The 19,140-nt window shown below is 39.6% G+C and overlaps 1 protein-coding gene across 1 annotated transcript in view; it reads left to right on the top strand.

Moving 5' to 3' along the window:
* The window catches only part of ATP6V0D2 (ATPase H+ transporting V0 subunit d2), a 56,370-nt gene that overhangs the window by 16,280 nt on the left and 20,950 nt on the right, over window positions 1–19,140 (top strand). The window lies entirely within an intron of this gene.

Here is a 19,140-nt window from a genome sequence, read left to right as displayed (position 1 = left end):
CATTCTAAAAAATATTTGAACTCCCACCCAATAAACCGCACTTTTATGATACCAATTAATAAATTTTACTCAGTGCTCAAATGGACAATTTGAAATGGGTTTCTGCCTTTCCAGTCCACCTAGCTGACAAACTGGGAAAAAAGATCTGCAGCAGATGAGCTGTGTGTTATGTAGATAAAATTTAGATGTAAAGCACAAGGTTCCGAAGACTAGGTCCAAGCCCAGGTCTGGTGCCTGGCACTCAGGCATCCGTGGATTTGTGGAAAGAAAATATCAATGAAAAACATGCTGGATAATATAAGCCAAATATTAGTCAAAGGGGAACAAAAGAACAGGACTTCATGTCAAATACTGTGCTTAGCACTAGAAATAGGAGATGAGAGACACGTTGTATGAAGAAAGAAAACTGGGTGTTGGCTATGTGAAAGCATGGCTTTGGGAGACAACCGAAGATTTTTAGAGGCAGTTACCAAGAAAATATCAGGAGAGAAAGCCTGGTAAAGTAGAAAACAGAGGTTCCTCCCGAAAGAGCAATTTCAGCCTCTGTCTGGTCAAATGATAAAATGACAGTATTGCCGCAAGGACCAGGGAGTGAAAAACATCCACTTATCTGACCAGAATAGATACTCCCTCTATTCTTCTATTCTTTCTTCATCCTTCCATATCTCCGTCATCCATTCTTTTTTAATTTTTAAGAGCGAGTCTTACTCTGTCACTCAGGCTGGAGTACAATGGCATGATCTCAGCTCACTGCAACCTCTGCCTCCCGGGCTCCAGTGTTTCTCGTACATTAGCCTCCAGAGTACCTGGGACTACAGGCGCCCACCACCACGCCTGGATAATTTTTGTATTTTTTTTTTTTTTAGTAGAGATGGGGTTTCCCTATGTTAGTCAGGATGGTCTTGAACTCCTGACCTCAAGTGATTCACCCGCCTCAGCCTCCCAAAGTGCTGGCATTACAGGCATGAACCACCACCTCTGACCTCAGAGTATTTTTCAAGGGTGTGTGTGTATGTGGTGTATTTTGTTGGTATCTGCAGGGCCCTTCCTAAAAAGTAAAAACTTTAGGGAGAAACCCAAAATGTAACAGAGATGAAAGAAGATGCCGGGATTGCTCACAGAGTATTTTCCTCCTCCTTGTGATGGCTGAGAGGAAATAGAAAGTGCTTAGGTTTTGGGCTGAGTCAGATCCAAGTTCACATTTAATCTTTAACAGCTGCCGTGAGTGAGGCTCTGCAAGCAGTGACGCCTCTTGCAAAAATGCCTGACATGGATAATTATGGAGACAGTAACGATTCCTGAGCTGAAGGACAAAATGGCCCTGGTTGTGTGGAAGGAAAAATAATAATCAAAATACTAGAAAACATTTACAGAATATTGCTATATGCCGGGGGCTTTATTAGGTTGTAAAGCTAATAAAAGTGCTTTACAAACCTTATCGCATTTAACCCACCTGACAAATCTTACTCAACTGTTACTGACACCATTCTAAGGATGAGGAACCTAGAACCTGAGAGCAATAATCTGCCCTGGTCACAGATCTAATGAGTGGTGCAGTTATGATTTGAAGTAAGTGTTAGCAGTAGGCATCATAAAATAATTTTGCTCAGATTTTAGTTAAGTTCAGAAAATCTGACCATGACAATGACAGAGGGCAGCCCAGTTTTAACTGAGTCAGCAAGCTGCCAGGTTTTGTACTTTGGGGTTGGGAAACAAATTTCATATAAAGGAAATGTGCCCAGAATACACTGGGAAATGCTCTAGTTCTAAAAACAGCTATGAGTCCTTTGGTCAAAGGTTCCTCTCACTGATGATCCCACAGATTTCTTGTTTCCTAATCATAGATTTTTTTTTTTTTTTGAGATGGAATCTCCCTCTGTTGCCCAGGTTGGAGTGCAGTGGTGTGACCTCAGCTCACTGCAACCTCTGACTCCCAGGTTCAAATTATTCTCTTGCCTCAGCCTCCTGAGTAGCTGAGACTACAGGTGTGCACCATCGCACCTGGCTGATTTTTGTATTTTTAGTAGAGACGGGTTTTCGCCATGTTAGCCAGATTGGTCTCGAACTCCTGACCTCAGGTAATCCACCCGCTTTGGTCTCCCAAAGTGCTGGGATTACAGGCATGAGCCACTGTGCCTGCCCCTAATCATAGAATCTTAGACATGGAAGGAAACTTAGCATTCATTAATTAAGCAAGCATTGTTATTTCACAACAAACTACTATGTTAAATATATACTGTTTCTAAAACAAAAGTAATATTTAAAATTTTAAATATTTCTAGTTATAAGCAGCATTTTTTAAAACGGAGTACAAGAATACAGATAGTCACAAATCCTGGGTAGAATGTTAATGCAAAATTAGAATTGGAAAGGTAGTTTTGGTAGTATTAGTATTGTTTATAAAGGACATATTTTAATTTATCTATTCTTCCTATTGGCTATACATGCTTTGAATTAGTTCTTTTAGTATTTCTGTTTGGACTTGCTATTACCTAATGGGCATTAAATATTTGTTGAATCAATATATAATCCTGCATTCAGCAGTACTTTACACAGCGCTAGAAAAATACTTCCAGATAACTCAGCAGTTTGTATTTTATATAGCACTTGAAAATTGTTTTTTTTAATTGACCATTATGTTAGGGTTAAAACTGGATGTCATGCCTGCAGATACATTTTGTGAGGCCAGCTCAATGTTTTTAAAAAATAACTTAAAAAAAAATACACTTTGAGCCAAGCATAGTAGCTCATGTCTGAAATAGCAGCACTTTAGGACGCCAAGGCAGAAGGATCACTTGAAGCCAGGAGAACATAGTGAGACCCTACCTCTACAAGAGAAAAAATTAAAAATTAGCACAGTATGGTTGTGCATTCCTGTAGTCCCACTTACTGGGGAGGCTGAGGCAGGAGGATTGCTTGGGGCCAGGGGTCTGAGACTGCAGAGCCATGATCATGCCACTGTACTTCAGCTTGGGTGACAAAGTGAGACCGTGTCTCCAAAAAAAAAAAAAAAACCAAAACCAAACATACAAAAAACACTTTGAAGTCCAGTGTGGTGGCTTGTACCTGTAGTCCCAGCTTCTCAGGAGGCAGAGGCAGGAGGATCACTTACACGCAGGAGTTTGACTCACCAGCCTGGGCAACATAGCAAGACCCTGTCTCTTTAAATAAATAAATTTGGAAGAAACATTTTGTCAAGGCTGCATTCTTCCATTAGCGGTAATCTCCAACGCTTTTGTATTTAAGCCACTTATCAGACCCCTGAAGATATTTACTCTGTTTTAGATGTTTTACCTACACCTCTACACAAAAACCCTGCAAAGCAGGTGTTTGTATCTCCATGTTTAAAAGTGTGAAAATGGAGAGTCAATGAATTAATGAGTTTTCCAGAGTCACAAAGGTAAGAGACTTGACAGGGATTCCATTCCAGGTCTATCAGTCTAGAAAGCTAATGATCTTGCCACTGTCCTGGTAGTTTATATTAAGGCAAGCAAATGAGAAATATCTGTGGGTCTTCAAAAACCATGCATATTCTTGACTCCTACTTCAGGAGATTCTGATCTAATTGGCCTTGGAGTGGGGCCCATCTGTATTTTGGAAGGCACCCAGGTTATACTGAGGTGCATCTCTAATTTAAAATGTTTCATCATGAAGTCCTTGCCTATGCCTATGTCCTGAATAGTTTTGCCTAGGTTTTCTTCTGAAACACCAAAAACATTGGCAACAAAAGCCAAAATAGACAAATGGGACCTAATTAAACTCCAGAGCTTCTGTACAGCCAAATAAACAATCATTAGAGTGAACCGGCAACCAAAATTTTTGCAATCTACCTATCTGACAAAGGGCTAATATCCAGAATCTACAAAGAACTAAAACAGATTTACAAGAAACCCATCCAAAAGTGGGAGAAGGATATGAACAGACACTTTTCAAAAGAAGACATATATGAGGCCAACAAACATATGAAAAAAATGCTCATCATCACTGATTATTAGGGAAATGTAAATCACAACCACATGGAGATACCATCTCATGCCAGTTAGAATGACGATCATTAAAAATCTGGAAACAATGGATGCTGGAGAGGATGTAGAGAAACAGGAACATTTTTACACTGTTGGTGGGAGTGTAAACTAGTTCAGCCATTGTGGAAGACAGTGTAGTGCTTCTTCAAGGACCTAGAAATAGAAATTCCATTTGATCCAGCAATTCCATTACTGGGTACATACCCAAAGGATTATAAATCATTCTATTATAAAGACATATGCACACATATGTTCATAGTGGCACTGTTTACAATTGCAAAGACCTGGAACCAATCCAAATGCCCATCGATGATAGACTGGACAAGGAAAATGTGGCACATATACACCATGGAATACTACACAGCCATAAAAAAACAATGAGTTTGTGTCCTTTGTAGGGACATGGATGAATCTGGAAACCATCATTCTCAGCAAACTGACATAAGAACAGAAAATCAAACTGCATGTTCTCACTCATAGGTGGATGTTGAAAAATGAGAACACATGGACACAGGGAGGGGAAAGAGAGAGAGAAAGAGGAAGGAAGGAAGGGAGGGAGGGAGGGAGAGAAGAGACTGTATAAGTGGTGGAAAGGGATCCCACAGTTCTGAAACCCTTTCTGTTATCCCTCTTCCAGTATATCTTTCAAACTCCAGAATCTCTCTAGCATCCATGAAATAAAGCAACTTCCTGTCCTATTAGGAAATGCCCAAGACAACATTATAGAAATTATTAAATCAATCTTAATAGAGACAGTCTAAATTTAAGTTGGTATAATAAATACAATTATAAGCATTGCACATTTTATGAGATATAATTACTGTACATGTGAAACTTATTTTGAAAATCTGGAATGGATATTTTTAAATACTTAATAGCAGGAAGATCTGAAGGGTTTGTATACTATAATTATACACAGTTGTGTGAAACGAAGGAATGAGTCCAATAACATTTTAATGAAGAGCCCATTTAATATAGGCTTTGGTTGTTTTACTTTTCTTCCTTCCTATCCAACATTTTCCATCAGCATTTCAACTTCTCATCTCCTTTGAAACCAGACATCTTTTAAAATAATATCTCAAGCATTCAAAGTATCCCACGGCAGTAGCTGTAAAATCTCTGAGTAGAGGATGACCAAGGAAATATCATCCTCAGTACTTACACACTAATGAGTAATCCTAGGTTAAAGTCCTAATTCTCAGATGCCTGAGAATCTGAAGTTAAGCACCACACACTGAAGAAATCTTTAAAGATTTATTCCTAAGGGCTAATCAAAGTTTTAAAATGTCCCATGATGCATAACAAACCATCTACAGGCTTTGTAGTGTGCTATCCATTAGGGTGCTTTACACCTTACTTTACCCGAAGTGTTTCCCAGGACTCAGGACTTGAAGTGTTGATAGCAAGAAAGTCCTCAGCAAACCAGGTAAGTTGAACACCCTAACACCAGATAGTCAAAAAATGAACAACATAACTCTAGCTCACTAAGGGCTTACATTCTAATGCTGTAAGCAAGTTCACAAAAGGTGCAAAAGTAAAACAGAAGCCACAGCTCTAATAGAAGCTTGAGCATTCAATGAGAGGAGCCTAGAGGACTGAAACAACAAATTCTGACTTTAAAAGATTTTGTAAAGAAAGTAGAATTTTTGGCCATTGTTTAAAATTGGCATAGATTGAAAGAATAAGTGAGACATGAAGGGATTTTTGTTTGGAGGTGACGTATCATCTCAGAGATGGCTGAAACCTAGACATGGGTAGAGAGAACAGAGAATGGAATTAGAGAGTAAAGAGGTTGACCAGTTAAGGGCTTTGCTGCTAAGTCTCTAAGTAAAAGTCACTATGCCAAGGCTTTCAGAAAGTGCAATCAATTACATGTTCCTTGTGTGCTGCAGATGATACCCCGTCTCTGAATGGTCATCACCCTGTAAAGGGAAAAGAATTTTCCCACTGGATGGCCATGCAATAGGGTGAACACTTCTCCTACCTCTGGCTGTATGGCCAAAGGTGGTTTGACCTCTAAGCATTAATTTCTCATCTAGCCAATGGGAGAGTACCTGTTCTTTAGGATTATTGTGCACATGGTATTTGTTCAATAATTGGCAAATGCTATTATTATGCTGATTTCCTGAGGCATGCTTAAAAACCAAGTCCTTGTAGCTGGTAAATAGTCTAAGTTGTGACATCAGATCACTTTAAATAGCATTCCAAAGGTGATAAGTTTTTTCTTTTTTATTTGTTTTTACTTTTTGACTCCTTCTGCTTCACAAAGTGAGGGGGCTAATCTGATGTATATCTTAGGAAGATGATTTTGTTGGTATTATAAGAGATGCATTGAGGGGATAGGACTTACAGCAGAGAAAAAATAGAGGAAGCTGTTTTTAAAAGTTTAAATTTGAACTTTGAATGGTAGAGACAGGAAGGTGGGGAATATGATTAGACTCATTTGAGAGGTAGACTTAACAGAATTTAGCATCTTGATTTATGAGGCATGAGAGAAAGCAGACAATAATTCCTGGGAATTCTAAGTTAAGAATTTGCCAGTGGGCCGGGCGCGGTGGCTCAAGCCTGTAATCCCAGCACTTTGGGAGGCCGAGGCGGGTGGATCACGAGGTCAACAGATCGAGACCATCCTGGTCAACATGGTGAAACCCCGTCTCTACTAAAAATTACAAAAAATTAGCTGGGCACGGTGGTGCGTGCCTGTAATCCCAGCTACTCAGGAGGCTGAGGCAGGAGAATTGCCTGAACCCAGGGGGCGGAGGTTGCGGTGAGCCGAGATTGCGCCATTGCACTCCAGCCTGGGTAACAAGAGCGAACTCCGTCTCAAAAAAAAAAAAAAAAAAGAATTTGCCAGTAAGATAAGTGGATTTTATTTTTGGATCTTATCAAGGAGACTAGGAAGATGACTGTAAATTTGAGGAAATTATAGAAGTAAATAAATCACCCTTAATCTGAGGCATCCTTAAAAATAGCTGGAGAGGCAAACAACAGAGAAAACAGAAAACACAGGCCCCACCACTGCTATTGAAAGGTTGCTAGGCCAGGCGCGGTGGCTCATCCTGTAATCCCAGCACTTTGGGAGGCCGAGGCAGGTGGATCACGAGGTCAGGAGATCGAGAACATCCTGGTCAACATGGTGAAACCCTGTCTCTACTAAAAATACAAAAAACTAGCTGAGCACGGTAGCGTGTGCCTGTAATCCCAGCTACTCAGGAGGCTGAGGCAGGAGAATTGCCTGAACCCAGGAGGCGGAGGTTGCGGTGAGCCGAGATCGCGCCATTGCACTCCAGCCTGGGTAACGAGCGAAACTCCGTCTCAAAAAAAAAGAAAGAAAGAAAGGTTGCTGATGCCACACTTCAGCAAAATTAGTGTCTGAGGGTTGAGGATGTTAAGGTAATGGATGTAAAAGAGCTTAGGATGTCATCGCTACAACAGTTCTGAGTGGGATACAAATCTGGACCAAGGTGAGCATAATGCTTTGTGCTCGGGCAACCGTCTGGCAAGACACCAATCAACCACCAGGGGGCAATATTGATCCCAGTGACCTGTTTTCCAAAATATTACCGTTTTAAGAGATTTAAGACTGTCCCATAACATTTATTTTCAGGATAGAGACTGAAATCCACACGTATTCATTGTCCTAGTTTTATGTTGTTTATTTTTTTAGAAAGATAAATTTATATTGCCTTTTTTTTCTTTTTCTTTTTTAAAAATTTATTTATTTTACTTTAGGTGCATACTAAATCTGGCATTTCTCCCCATTTTATCCTCCCACCCTCCACTCCTTCCCCACTCCCTGCTGCCTCTCACCTATCCCCTCCAACTGCCCCCAGTGTGTGATGCACCTCTCCCTGAGTCCACATGTTCTCGTTCAACACCCACCTATGAGTGAGAACATTTGATGTTTGGCTTTCTGTTCTTGTGTCAGTTTACTGAGAATGATGGTTTCCAGATTCATTTAAGTCCCTACAAAGGACGCAAACTCATCATTTTTTTATGCCTGCATAGTATTCCATGGTGTATATGTACCACATTTTCTTTGTCCAATCTATCATTGATGGGCATTTGGGTAGCATCCAGGTCTTTGCTATTGTACACAGGGCTGCAATGAACATACGTGTGCATGTGTTATTTATTTATTTATTTATTTATTTATTTATTTATTTATTTTGAGGCAGAGTTTCGCTCTTGTTACCCAGGCTGGAGTGCAATGGCGTGATCTCAGCTCACCGCAACCTCCGCCTCCTGGGTTCAGGCAATTCTCCTGCCTCAGCCTTCCGAGTAGCTGGGATTACAGGCACGTGGCACCATGCCCAGCTAATTTTTTTGTATATTTAGTAGAGACGGGGTTTCAGCATGTTGACCAGGATGGTCTCGATCTCTTGACCTCGTGATCCACCCGCCTCAGCCTCCCAAGCGTGTGTTATTTTTTTTAACAGCAAAGAAGCACTTGAGTTTAAAAAAAGAGAGAGAAGATTTTTACTAAAATGTATTTTGTGTTCACTACAAGTTAGCACTTTTATAATCACTTTCATGTGTTAAATTTAATCAATTTTTAAAGCAACCCTATGGAGTGGTACTAATATTGCTGGCTTTTTAGAAATAAGAAAACAGATTGAGTGAGTAAAGACTGTACTTCAGAATTCATGTCACAGAGCCAAGGTAACCACTCATAACTTTCACGCATATCTTTCTAAACTTTTTCCTTGTGAAAAATGTTTATATGTAAACAGAAATATAAATAGAACAGTGAGATCATATATGTATTGTCTACAATTTGTCCTTTTAAAAGGTCTGTTGGGGGGGGATCTAGGGGAGGGACAGCGGGGGTTGGGGAGTTGGGGAGGGATAACATGGGGAGAAGTGCCAGATATAGGTGATGGTAAGGAATGCAGCAAACCACATTGCCATGTATGTACTTATGCAACAATCCTGCATGTTCTTCATATGTACCCCAAAACCTAAAGTGCAATAAAATATTTTTTAATTTAATTATAATTTTTTACATAAATACATATATATTTTATTTAATATATTTTCAACTTACTTATCATTTACTTAATTATATTAATTTATTTATTTGTTTTTCTGAGACAGAGTCTCACTCTGTCACCCAGGCTGGAGTGCAGTGGTACAATTTTGACTCCCTGCAACCTCCACCTCCTGACTTTCAGTAATTCTCCTGCCTCAGCCTCTGGAGTATCTGGGATTGCAGGTGCCCACCACCATGCCTGGCTAATTTTTGTATTTTTAGTAGAAACTGGGTTTTGCCATGTTGGCCAGGCCGGTCTCGAACTCCTGACCTCAAGTGATCCTTCTGCCTCAGCCTCCCAAAGTGCTGGGATTACAGGGGTGAGCCACCATACTCAGCCTACATATACACACATATAAATATATGTATATACATATATTTGTATGTAGTATAAAGTTCAGGGGTATATGTGCAGGATGTGCAGGTTTATTACATAGGTAAACATGTGCCTTGGTGGTTTGCTGCACAGATCATCCCATCACGTAGGTATTGAGCCCAGCATCCATTAGTTATTCTTCCTGATGCTCTCCCTCCCCAACCCCATAGTTATTTATTATCTATAAATAACTATGTTTGAAACGAACATGTGAAATGACTTACTCAAGAGCACACAGTTGTACAGTGGCAGAATTAGTACTGGAATCCAAGCCTTTTGTCACACTAATTATGTAACAAATATTTGTGGATGAATGAGCTGACTATACTTTATGTTCATCTCTGCTACTGCCAATGTATATGGAAAATTAATTTCCCCCCAGGATAAATGTAAATACAGAAATCTAGAAAGAAAGAACATATCACCTCTAGGTAGAGACATTTTAAAAGCTTCATGAAAAGTATGATACCTGAATGTGGCCTTAAAGGATGGGGAGGATTTGTCAACTTTTAACAATTGGTGAGGAAGAGAACCTTCATACATCTGGAGGAGAGTAGGAACCAAGACATTAATGTAGAAAAGGACAAGTAAGTTTGAGGAATTTTGAATCTAAACAGTTGGGTTAGACCATGATTGTAGAGAATCTTAAATACTGAAGAGGTTTCTTAAAATTCCAGAGCCACCAAGGGCTTAGGAAATGCAAAGTGATCAGCATTCTTGTTTTAAAATATGCTATTATGGCAATGCTGACTTCTAAGTAATTTTTCAGTATTTTATTTTGCTACAAGGAAAAACAAGTGTGACAGCAAAATTGTCTGCTTTTTCAAATTATTTTAATTTTCACTTCCTCTATTTAAAAATGGGAAGCTTCAGAGAAGGAAGAAATGTTACCAAAAATGTCAAATTTCAAGAGATAGAGAAGAATGTTTATGGGGATATTCTAAATTCAGCTGACTAGCAAATCACGCAATATGGCAGGGTTGCCCCATGTAAGCATTTGCGGCTAGTGTTTGACTAAAGAAATCTGCAGTATAACAGAAAATATTTACCAATGTAATCAAGGAAAACTTTCATTTGAAAATTCATACATTGAAAAATTGTGAAATATATTCGATGTACTTTTATAAATTATTTAATTGCTCAATGAAACTCCTAAATGAAAGTGCCTTTCACACACACACCCCAATCCTTTCCATGAACAATGACCACTGAATTTTTTTTTTTAATTGAGACAGGGTCTCATTCTGTCACCCAGGCTGTAGTGCCATGGCATGATCATGGCTCACTGCAACCTCAGCCTCCTGAGTAGCTGGAACTACAAGCACACAGCACCACACCCAACTAGTTTCTGTATATTTTATAGAGAGGAGGTTTTGTCATGTTGCCCAGGTTGGTCTCAAACTCCTGAGCTCAAGCAATCCTCCTGCCTTCGCTTCCCAAAGTGCTAAGATTATAGGAATGAGCCACGGTGCCCACCCTGAATATACATTTTATGTCCCTATCCTCGTACATTCTCTATGTATAATTGTTACCTAGCCAACATCTCACTCAGTTCTGGTCACCTAAAACAAAATGGTTGTCATTAAGAATTTTATTACATGTGTTTCAGTTGAAGAATGTGGATCGGACTCCTAAGTAGAAAGGAAACCTGTAGCAATCAGGACCTGATATAAGAATGTGGCTTTCTGGGCCAGGCATGGTGGCTCACACCTATAATCTCAGCACTTTGGAAGGCCATGGTGAGAGGACACTTGAGCCCAGTAATTAGAGGTTGTGGTGAGCTATGATTGCAGAGAAAGACCCTGTCTCTAAAAATACTAAATAAGGCCAGGCGGTGGCTCAAGCCTGTAATCCCAGCACTTTGAGAGGCCAAGTTGGGCGGACACCAGCCTGGCCAACATGGTGAAAACGCTGTTTCTACTAAAAATACAAAAAATTAGCCGGACATGGTGGTGGGTGCCTGTAATCCCAGCTACTACGGAGGCTGAGACAGGAGAATCACTTGAACCCAGAAGGCGGAGGCTGCAGTGAGCCGAAATCATGCCATTGCACTCTGGCCTGGGCAACAAGAGTGAAACTCTGTCTCAAAATAAATAAATAAATAATAAACAGGATGTGGATCCTGTGATCAAGCCAAAGATTAGTCACAATGTGTGTAGATAATGAAGATGTCATCATCACCAAGTTATTAAATGTCCCATCAGGCCCAATGGAAAGTCAGACTGAGTCTTGAGGTGACTCCATCTAGCAAAGGGGTTCAGGTCTCTTTATATAAAAGCTGTTATCAGTTTTGACAAACAGTTGGCAAGCATTGTTTTAAGATTGGTGATTACATTTCCAAAGAGGTAACCTTGAACTTTTTGAAGTTCAGATAACTTAAAGGAAACACCATATCAAATAATGACCATGCAGAGACAGCTCTGGGGTTACAAGATACAAAACAAGACGGTAACAGGTTTTATGAAATAGGTGTAAATCAGACTTGGGGAGGCTAGTATCTCAACACTATTGAGTAACATGATTTACAGCCTTCTGGGTGCTCCAGCCTTTCAAATGACTGTCAAGCAGCTTCTTGTCTTCATGCCACAACTGACATGATAACCTCATATTATCTAAAAGCACCAGGTAAATTTAGAAAGGACTCTCTTGGCTAAAACTAAATGCAAAACTACAGAAATGAAGAAAGCTCAGGCTTACCACAACTAAATTTTTCGAATGTTTTACATTAAAGATTATGTGGTTTGTAATTTCCTGCGAAGTCCAGTTTACAGGAAAATATCTTCTGCTAACAGTGTATATCCTCCTTCTTTATTCAAGGCACTCTACAAGGGCTTTCATATGTATTACTAAGCCTGATGCAAACCTTTCAAAGTTGAATAAATGTTTCCATTTCAAAACTGAAGAAATGGAACTCTGCGGGTTTTTAAGTTTCAGAGCTGGGATCAAATCAGGTTTATCTGTTTCAAAGCTTGGGCTCCTTCTACTGTGATGACTTCTTCATAATTTACAAACTGTTTTCCTACGTATAATTTGATTTAGTTTGCACAGCAACCCTGTGAAGATAGTAGTTGTCTACCCCTTCTCCCCTGTGATGCCAAGTTTGTTGAAAAGAATAATCTGCCAGGCATGGTGGCTCATGCCTGAAATCCCAGCACTTGGGAGGCTGAGGCGAGCAGGTCACCTGAGGTCACGACTTTGAGACCAGCCTGGCCAACATGGTGAAACCTCATCTCTACTAAAAATACAAAAATTAGCCAGGCATGGTGGTGCGGGCTTGTAATCCCCGCTACTAGGGAGGCTGAGGCACGAGAATTGCTTGAACCAAGGAAGCAGAGGTTTGCAGTCAGCTGAGATCACACTACTGCACTCCAGCCTGGGTGACAGAGTGAGACTCTGTCTCAGGGAAAAAAAAGAAAAAGAAAAAAACCAGGGGGCGGGGGAAGACAGGAAATTGACCAGGCCTGATGGTACATGCCTGTAGTGGCGGTTACTCTGAGGCTGAGGTGGGAGGATTGCTTGAACCCAGGAAGTCAACGCTGCAGCGAGCTGTGTTTGTCCCACAGCACTCCAACTTGGCTCACAAAGAGAGATTCTGTCTCAAAATAAAAATAACAGAGAAAAAGGAAAAAAAGCACTTGTAGAGTGCCTTGGATAAAGAAGGAGGACATACACTGTTAGAAGAAGATATTTTCCTGTAAACTGGACTCTGCTGGAAATTACAAACCACATAACCTTTAATGTAAAAAAAAGAAAATAATAATCTATACTTCACTTATTTCCTCAACCCACTTCGGTCTTATTTCCTTCCCCATCAGGTCACCAAAAACCATTCTAATAGCTAAGTCCAGTGGATATTTTCTCAGCTCTTCCCTAATTCACCATGGCATTTACCATTGTTGATTCCTTGTCTCATTCATTCTGTGACAGCTCTTTGTGCTGTGTTAACATTTTCACTCTTTCTCCTTCTTCCTTGCAAAAATCTCTTTCCTATCCCTTAAGAGCCAAGCAAATAATAAAGTATGGACTTTAATTAATAACAATATGTTAATATTGATTCATTAATTATAATAAATGTGCCATACTCTTTTAAAATGTTAAGAAACTGGGTATGGGGTATATGGAAACTCTCTGTACCATCATATCAGTTTTTCTATGAACTAAAATCATTCTTAACAACATTAGGTTAAAAATAATTTTATAAAACAGAGCTCTTCTACTCCTAGGGTGTGCAACGCTTAAGGGACAGACAGAAAAAGCTAAACAACGAATGAGCTAAAAAGAAAAAATGACAGTCCTGGGAAATAGGGCAATCATAAGACAAACTGTCACAGAGTTCAGAGGAGAAAGGTGTCCTGGAGAGGTGTTTATACTATTGCACATCCTGGCAGACCCAGACCGGAGAGCACTCTATCCCCAGAGTGAAACCCTCCTTCTTGCTGGTACTTGAGAGGAAGAATAATATGTGCAGCTGCCTGTCTCTTTCCTATTCCACATGTGCCTTATGCAGAAGCCTAGGGAGCTGCTGGCCATAATGACCCCTCCCCAGTTCTTCCCCTTTGGATTCTGTTCTGAAGGTCTGGGTTTATCTCCGTATCTGCTCACTCTGACTCAGTGCTCATATGCACATCAGAAATCTTAATGCTCACCGTCTCTACCTCAGAGACTCTTTTGGATTTCATCTTAGAGACAGATAACAGTGTGGTCAGTGGTTCTTTGTTAAATAGTGTGCAATGTCCCATCTGTCCCCTTAGATCAGTGATCACCATTCTTTAATCATATACCTCAATCATTAAAACACAAGATCAACATAATATGTTAACATATTTAATTACGTATGCATTTTTCTAGTATACTGTGTCCACTTTATTTTTATTTATTTTTTGAGACAGAGTTTTGCTTAGTCACCCAGGCTGGAGTGCAGTGGCGCGAGCTTGGCTCACTGCCACCTCCTCCCAGGTTCAAGCGATTCTCCTGCCTCAGCCTCTTGAGTAGCTGGGATTACAGGCATTTGAGGAGTCTATTACTTTAAATATTTGTCATTTCTTTTTTTTTTTTTTTTTTTTTTTTTGAGATGGAGTCTCATTCTGTCACCCAGGCTGGAGTGCAGTGGCACAATTTCAGCTCACTGAAACCTCTACCTCCCAGGTTTAAGTAATTCTCCTGCCTCAGCCCCATCAAAGTCTATTTTGAAATATGTCATACATTGTTGTTAACTGTAGTCACTCTGTTCTGCTGTCTAACTATAGAACATAGAACTTACACTTTTGATCTAACTGTATATTTATTCCTGTTGATCTACCTCTCCTCATCTCCCCCTCCCCACCACCCACCCTTCCCAGCCTCTATTATCTGTCATTCTACTCATTACCTTTATGAGATCAACTTTTTTTAGTTCCCACATATGAGTGAGTGCATACGATATTTGGCTTTCTGTGCCTGGTTTGTTTTACTTAATATAATGACCTCCAATCCATCCATGTTTTTGCAAATGACATATCGTTCTTTTTATGGCAGAATAGTATTTTACTGTGTATCTATACCATACTTTCTTTACCCATTTAACTGTTGATGGTTGCTTAGGTTAATTTCATATCTTTGCTGTCGTGAATAATGCTGTAATAAAAATGTGAGTGCTGGTATCCCTTCGACATACTGATTTATGTTCCTTAATATAGATACCCAGTAGTAGGATTGCTGGATTGTATAGTGTTTCCATTTTTAGTTTTGTTGAGATGCTTTCATACTGTTTTCCACAGTAGTTATACTAATTGAAATTTCTACCAATGGTGTATAAGAATCCCCTTTTCTCTACATCCTATCTCCACCATATTCTATTGTTTGCCTTTTTAATACTGCCCATTCTAAATGGGGTAAGATGCTATCTTATTGTGGCTGAAATATTGGTGTCTTGGAGGACACTAATGACTAAAAGGTAGAGAGAAGACCAATTGGCTAAGAAACTTGAGACCCAGGAAATGACCTGGTCTTGAGTTTCTTGGGTTTTTCTTTTGCCTCATACATTCCCAACTGGATGCTAGACAATCTTACAGCCCAGAAAGCCAATGGGCACAGACAAAAATGCCCCAAGAAAAGCCTGTTAACTCTAGCCAAAGGACCAAATAAGGGGCAGCCTCAGAAGCAGAAATTTTCTTTTTCTCTCTCTTTTTTTTTTTTTTTTTTTTTTTTTTTGAGACAGAGTCTCACTCTGTTACCAAGCTGGAATACAGTGGCACTATCTCAACTCACTGCAACCTCCACCTCCCAGGTTCAAGCAATTCTCAGCCTGCGGTTGGGATTACAGGCACCTGCCACCATGTCTGGATACTTTTTGTATTTTTAGTAGACACAGGGTTTCACCACATTGGCCAGGCTGGTCTTGAACTCCTGACCTTGTGATCTGCCCGCCTCAGCGTACCAAAGTGCTGGGATTACAGGCATGAGCCACCATGCCTGACGACAAAGCAGAAAATCTTTAGATAGTAACGGCTCTATTCTAAACAAATGCCATGGGAAAAACTGCAACCCCACCCCTGCCAGCAAAGGCTCAGTGGGGGCCCAGATGTCTACCCTTAGCTGACTGTAAGTGGGGTCAAAAAGGCTGAGTGGGAAGCTGGCCTTTGACCACCTCCCAGCAGTAATGAGCCCTCTTTTTTGCCTTGGTGTCAGTAGAGGTCACATGCAGAGTAGGAATAAATTCCAGAAGGATAGGAGAAAAAAAGAAATGTTGAAAAAGTATTCAAAGAAATAATGGCTGAAAATTCCTCAAATTTGGCAGAAAACACACACCTACTAAGTGAAGATTCAAGAAACTAAGTGAAGCCCCAAACAGGAAAACTCCAATGAAATCCAGGCCAAGACATGTCATAATCAAACTTCTGAAAGAAAAAAAGACAAAAATATCTTGAAAGCTATGGGAAATGACACCTAACCAATAAGAGGGAAGCAATTCAAACCACAGCAGACTTCTCATTAGGCACCATGGAGCCAGAAGCAAGTGGTGCAATGTTTTTCAAGCACTAAAGACAAGAAAAAAAATAGCATTTTGTATTCTGTGAAAATATTCTTCAGGAATGAAGGGGAAATGAAGACATTCTAAGACAAAGGAAAACTAAGAGATTTTGTCAGCAGCAGACCTACTATAAGAGAATGGCTAAACAAAGCTCTTTAAACAGAAAGGAAATGATAAAGGAGTAATCTTGAAACAACAGGAAAAAAGAAAGAACAGAAAGGAGAAAAACAGAAAGGGTAAATACAATATACTCTTTCTCCTCTTGAGTTTTCCAAATTGTATTTGACAGTTGAAGCAAAAAATCATTACACTGATGTGCTTCTTGATGTATATAGAGGAAATATTTAAAACAATTATAAACAGGGAAGGAAAACACACATTAAAAGAAGTAAAGTTTTTAACACTGCACTAAAACTGGGATAGCTACTCTGAAAAATAGTCTTGTGCTTTCTTAAACTAAACATACGATTACTATGCCACTTAACAACTGCACTTCAGGGCATTTATTCAAGAATAATCAGAACTTATTTTAACATAAAAACCAGCAAACAGATGTTCTTAGCAGTTTTTATTTGTAATAGCCAAAAACTAGAAAAAAACACAAATGTCCATCAATAGGTGAATGGTTAAATACACTGTGGTATATCAATACCATGGAATACTACTCACCAATAAAAAGGAACAAACTGTTTAGATGCAACAGCTTGAATATATTACATGTAGCTCAAGATCATTGAGCAGAGTTAAAATAGCCAATCTCAAAATGTCACATATTGTATGCTGCCAGTTATATATTATTCAGAAAATGGCAAAATTATAGAGTGGGAGAAATGATTCAAATTTTCTAAGCATTGGGGGTGGTGGGTGGGAAAGGGTGGGTGTGACAATGAAGAGGTAATACCCTGGAGAGCTTCTTCACTGAACTGTGTTTTTCTTAGGAGGCGTTTCTCTTTTTCTATCTCATGCCGAAGTGCTTAGTGAATGACAGTCATTTCTCAGCTGTTGCTAATGACACTGAAGTACTCAAATTTTTATTCAGAGAAGAGCAATTTCTTTATTTAACTCACCAAATTATGGCTCTATATTATTTGACCTTTTAGCAATTGTTATAGCAGCAGAATTTGGTAGTTATCATACAGAAAATATATTATAGTTATCTTTAAGATCCTTAAAGAAGCTAGGGAGCAGGAGGAGAAAGAACAGCTCTAAGCTCACAAGGAAATGTTAAAATATCATCTGGCTTGAGCTCTTTTATCTGAACCTACTAGTGAGTCAGCACTTTGATTTTGGGGACTCAACTCTGCTGCTTGCCAGCACTGTGATCTTTGGCGAGGTATTTAGTACTGCTAAGCCTCAGTTTTCCTTAATAATGGTTCTTACAGTACTGAATTGTTGTGAAGCTTGAGTGAGAGTGTGCAGATAATTACTGCCACATAGTAAAAACCTCAAAAAGAGTAAGCATTAAAAAAAATTCAATATCCTAAAATTTTTGAAATGGAGTAATTTGCTGTATCATAGTTTTAGGTGACTTTATGATTTTCACAGGTGCCATAGGACATTTGCCTAGACCATGAGTAGGAAAGAAATTACCCCAACTGAATGGGTGGTTCTGTCACTACTTATGAGGATAATTATCTAAAACAGGGGTTTGAACTAGGTAAATACTCTGGTGTCTTTTAATTCAAAAATTATTCAGGTAACATCAGCAATTATTTGCTTCCCAAGTAAACAGTCTTCTGGCTACATCGTATTCCTGTCACTCCAGCAGCCAATGGTAATTATATACCTGGTACCTGTGTGTGATAGAAATGAAAGAGGGGACAGGAAAGAGACACCCCTGTCCCCCATGAGAGTAGGCCAAGCCCTGGGTTCTCATGTTATTTTCTGAACAACACTATGAGAACTGGTGCTATTGTTCCATTTTAGAAACAAGGCCACTCAGTAAGAGTTGAAGTAAAATTGAACCCAATCTATAAAGCCCTTGATCGCTGCAAATAGGGCTTAGCCTGTCTATTATTAAAAAAGTAAAAATACTCAATACACACACATGCACACACTGTGGAGGCAGGTGTGGGCGTTACATGCAGGCCATATCCTACTCACATCGTGGTTGGTCACCTGTCATCATTGGTCTAATATTCCTCTGCTAATTGGAATGTTTGCAGCTCAGATGCTTTTAAATTTCGGGGGGGGGCCGCTGTGGGGAACAATTAAGTGTCTGGAGTCTGCTAAGGATTATTAAGTGCTAGCAATTGCCCTCAGGTAATTGCTTTTGAGCCATAAAGGGACAGTTTAATAAGCACTTCCATTTTAATGTCATTTTGAAGAGATAAAAAGGATTCTAAAATTCCATAATGTCTAAATTTGGTACTGCTGTTCAGAAGGTGAAGAAACTTTACAGTCATGTGCTTTTTATAAAGGGATAATTGCGTGCTTCAAAAACTTCTTTAGTTAGAATTCTTGGGGCTAAACTGTAGAAGCTCCACAATGTAGGAGACCCCGTTTTCCAGCCACAAATGAATTCCTTGCACAGGAATTCTGTCCCCCATGCAGTCAGACTCCAGTGACAATGTTTCTAAGTGCCAGGTAAATTTTCATCCTGTAAAAAGGTATAATTTTTGAAGTGTATCTCACAGCAGTGGCTAAGCTTCCTGTCACTGTGAAACCTTCACGACTGGTTGGCATTGTTCCTTCCTCC

Source organism: Callithrix jacchus, chromosome 16, assembly GCF_049354715.1.
Source record: "Callithrix jacchus isolate 240 chromosome 16, calJac240_pri, whole genome shotgun sequence".
Classification (NCBI taxonomy): domain Eukaryota; kingdom Metazoa; phylum Chordata; class Mammalia; order Primates; family Cebidae; genus Callithrix; species Callithrix jacchus.
The sequence above is the reverse complement of the archived record's forward strand: the minus strand, read 5'-3'. Positions and strand labels throughout refer to the sequence as shown.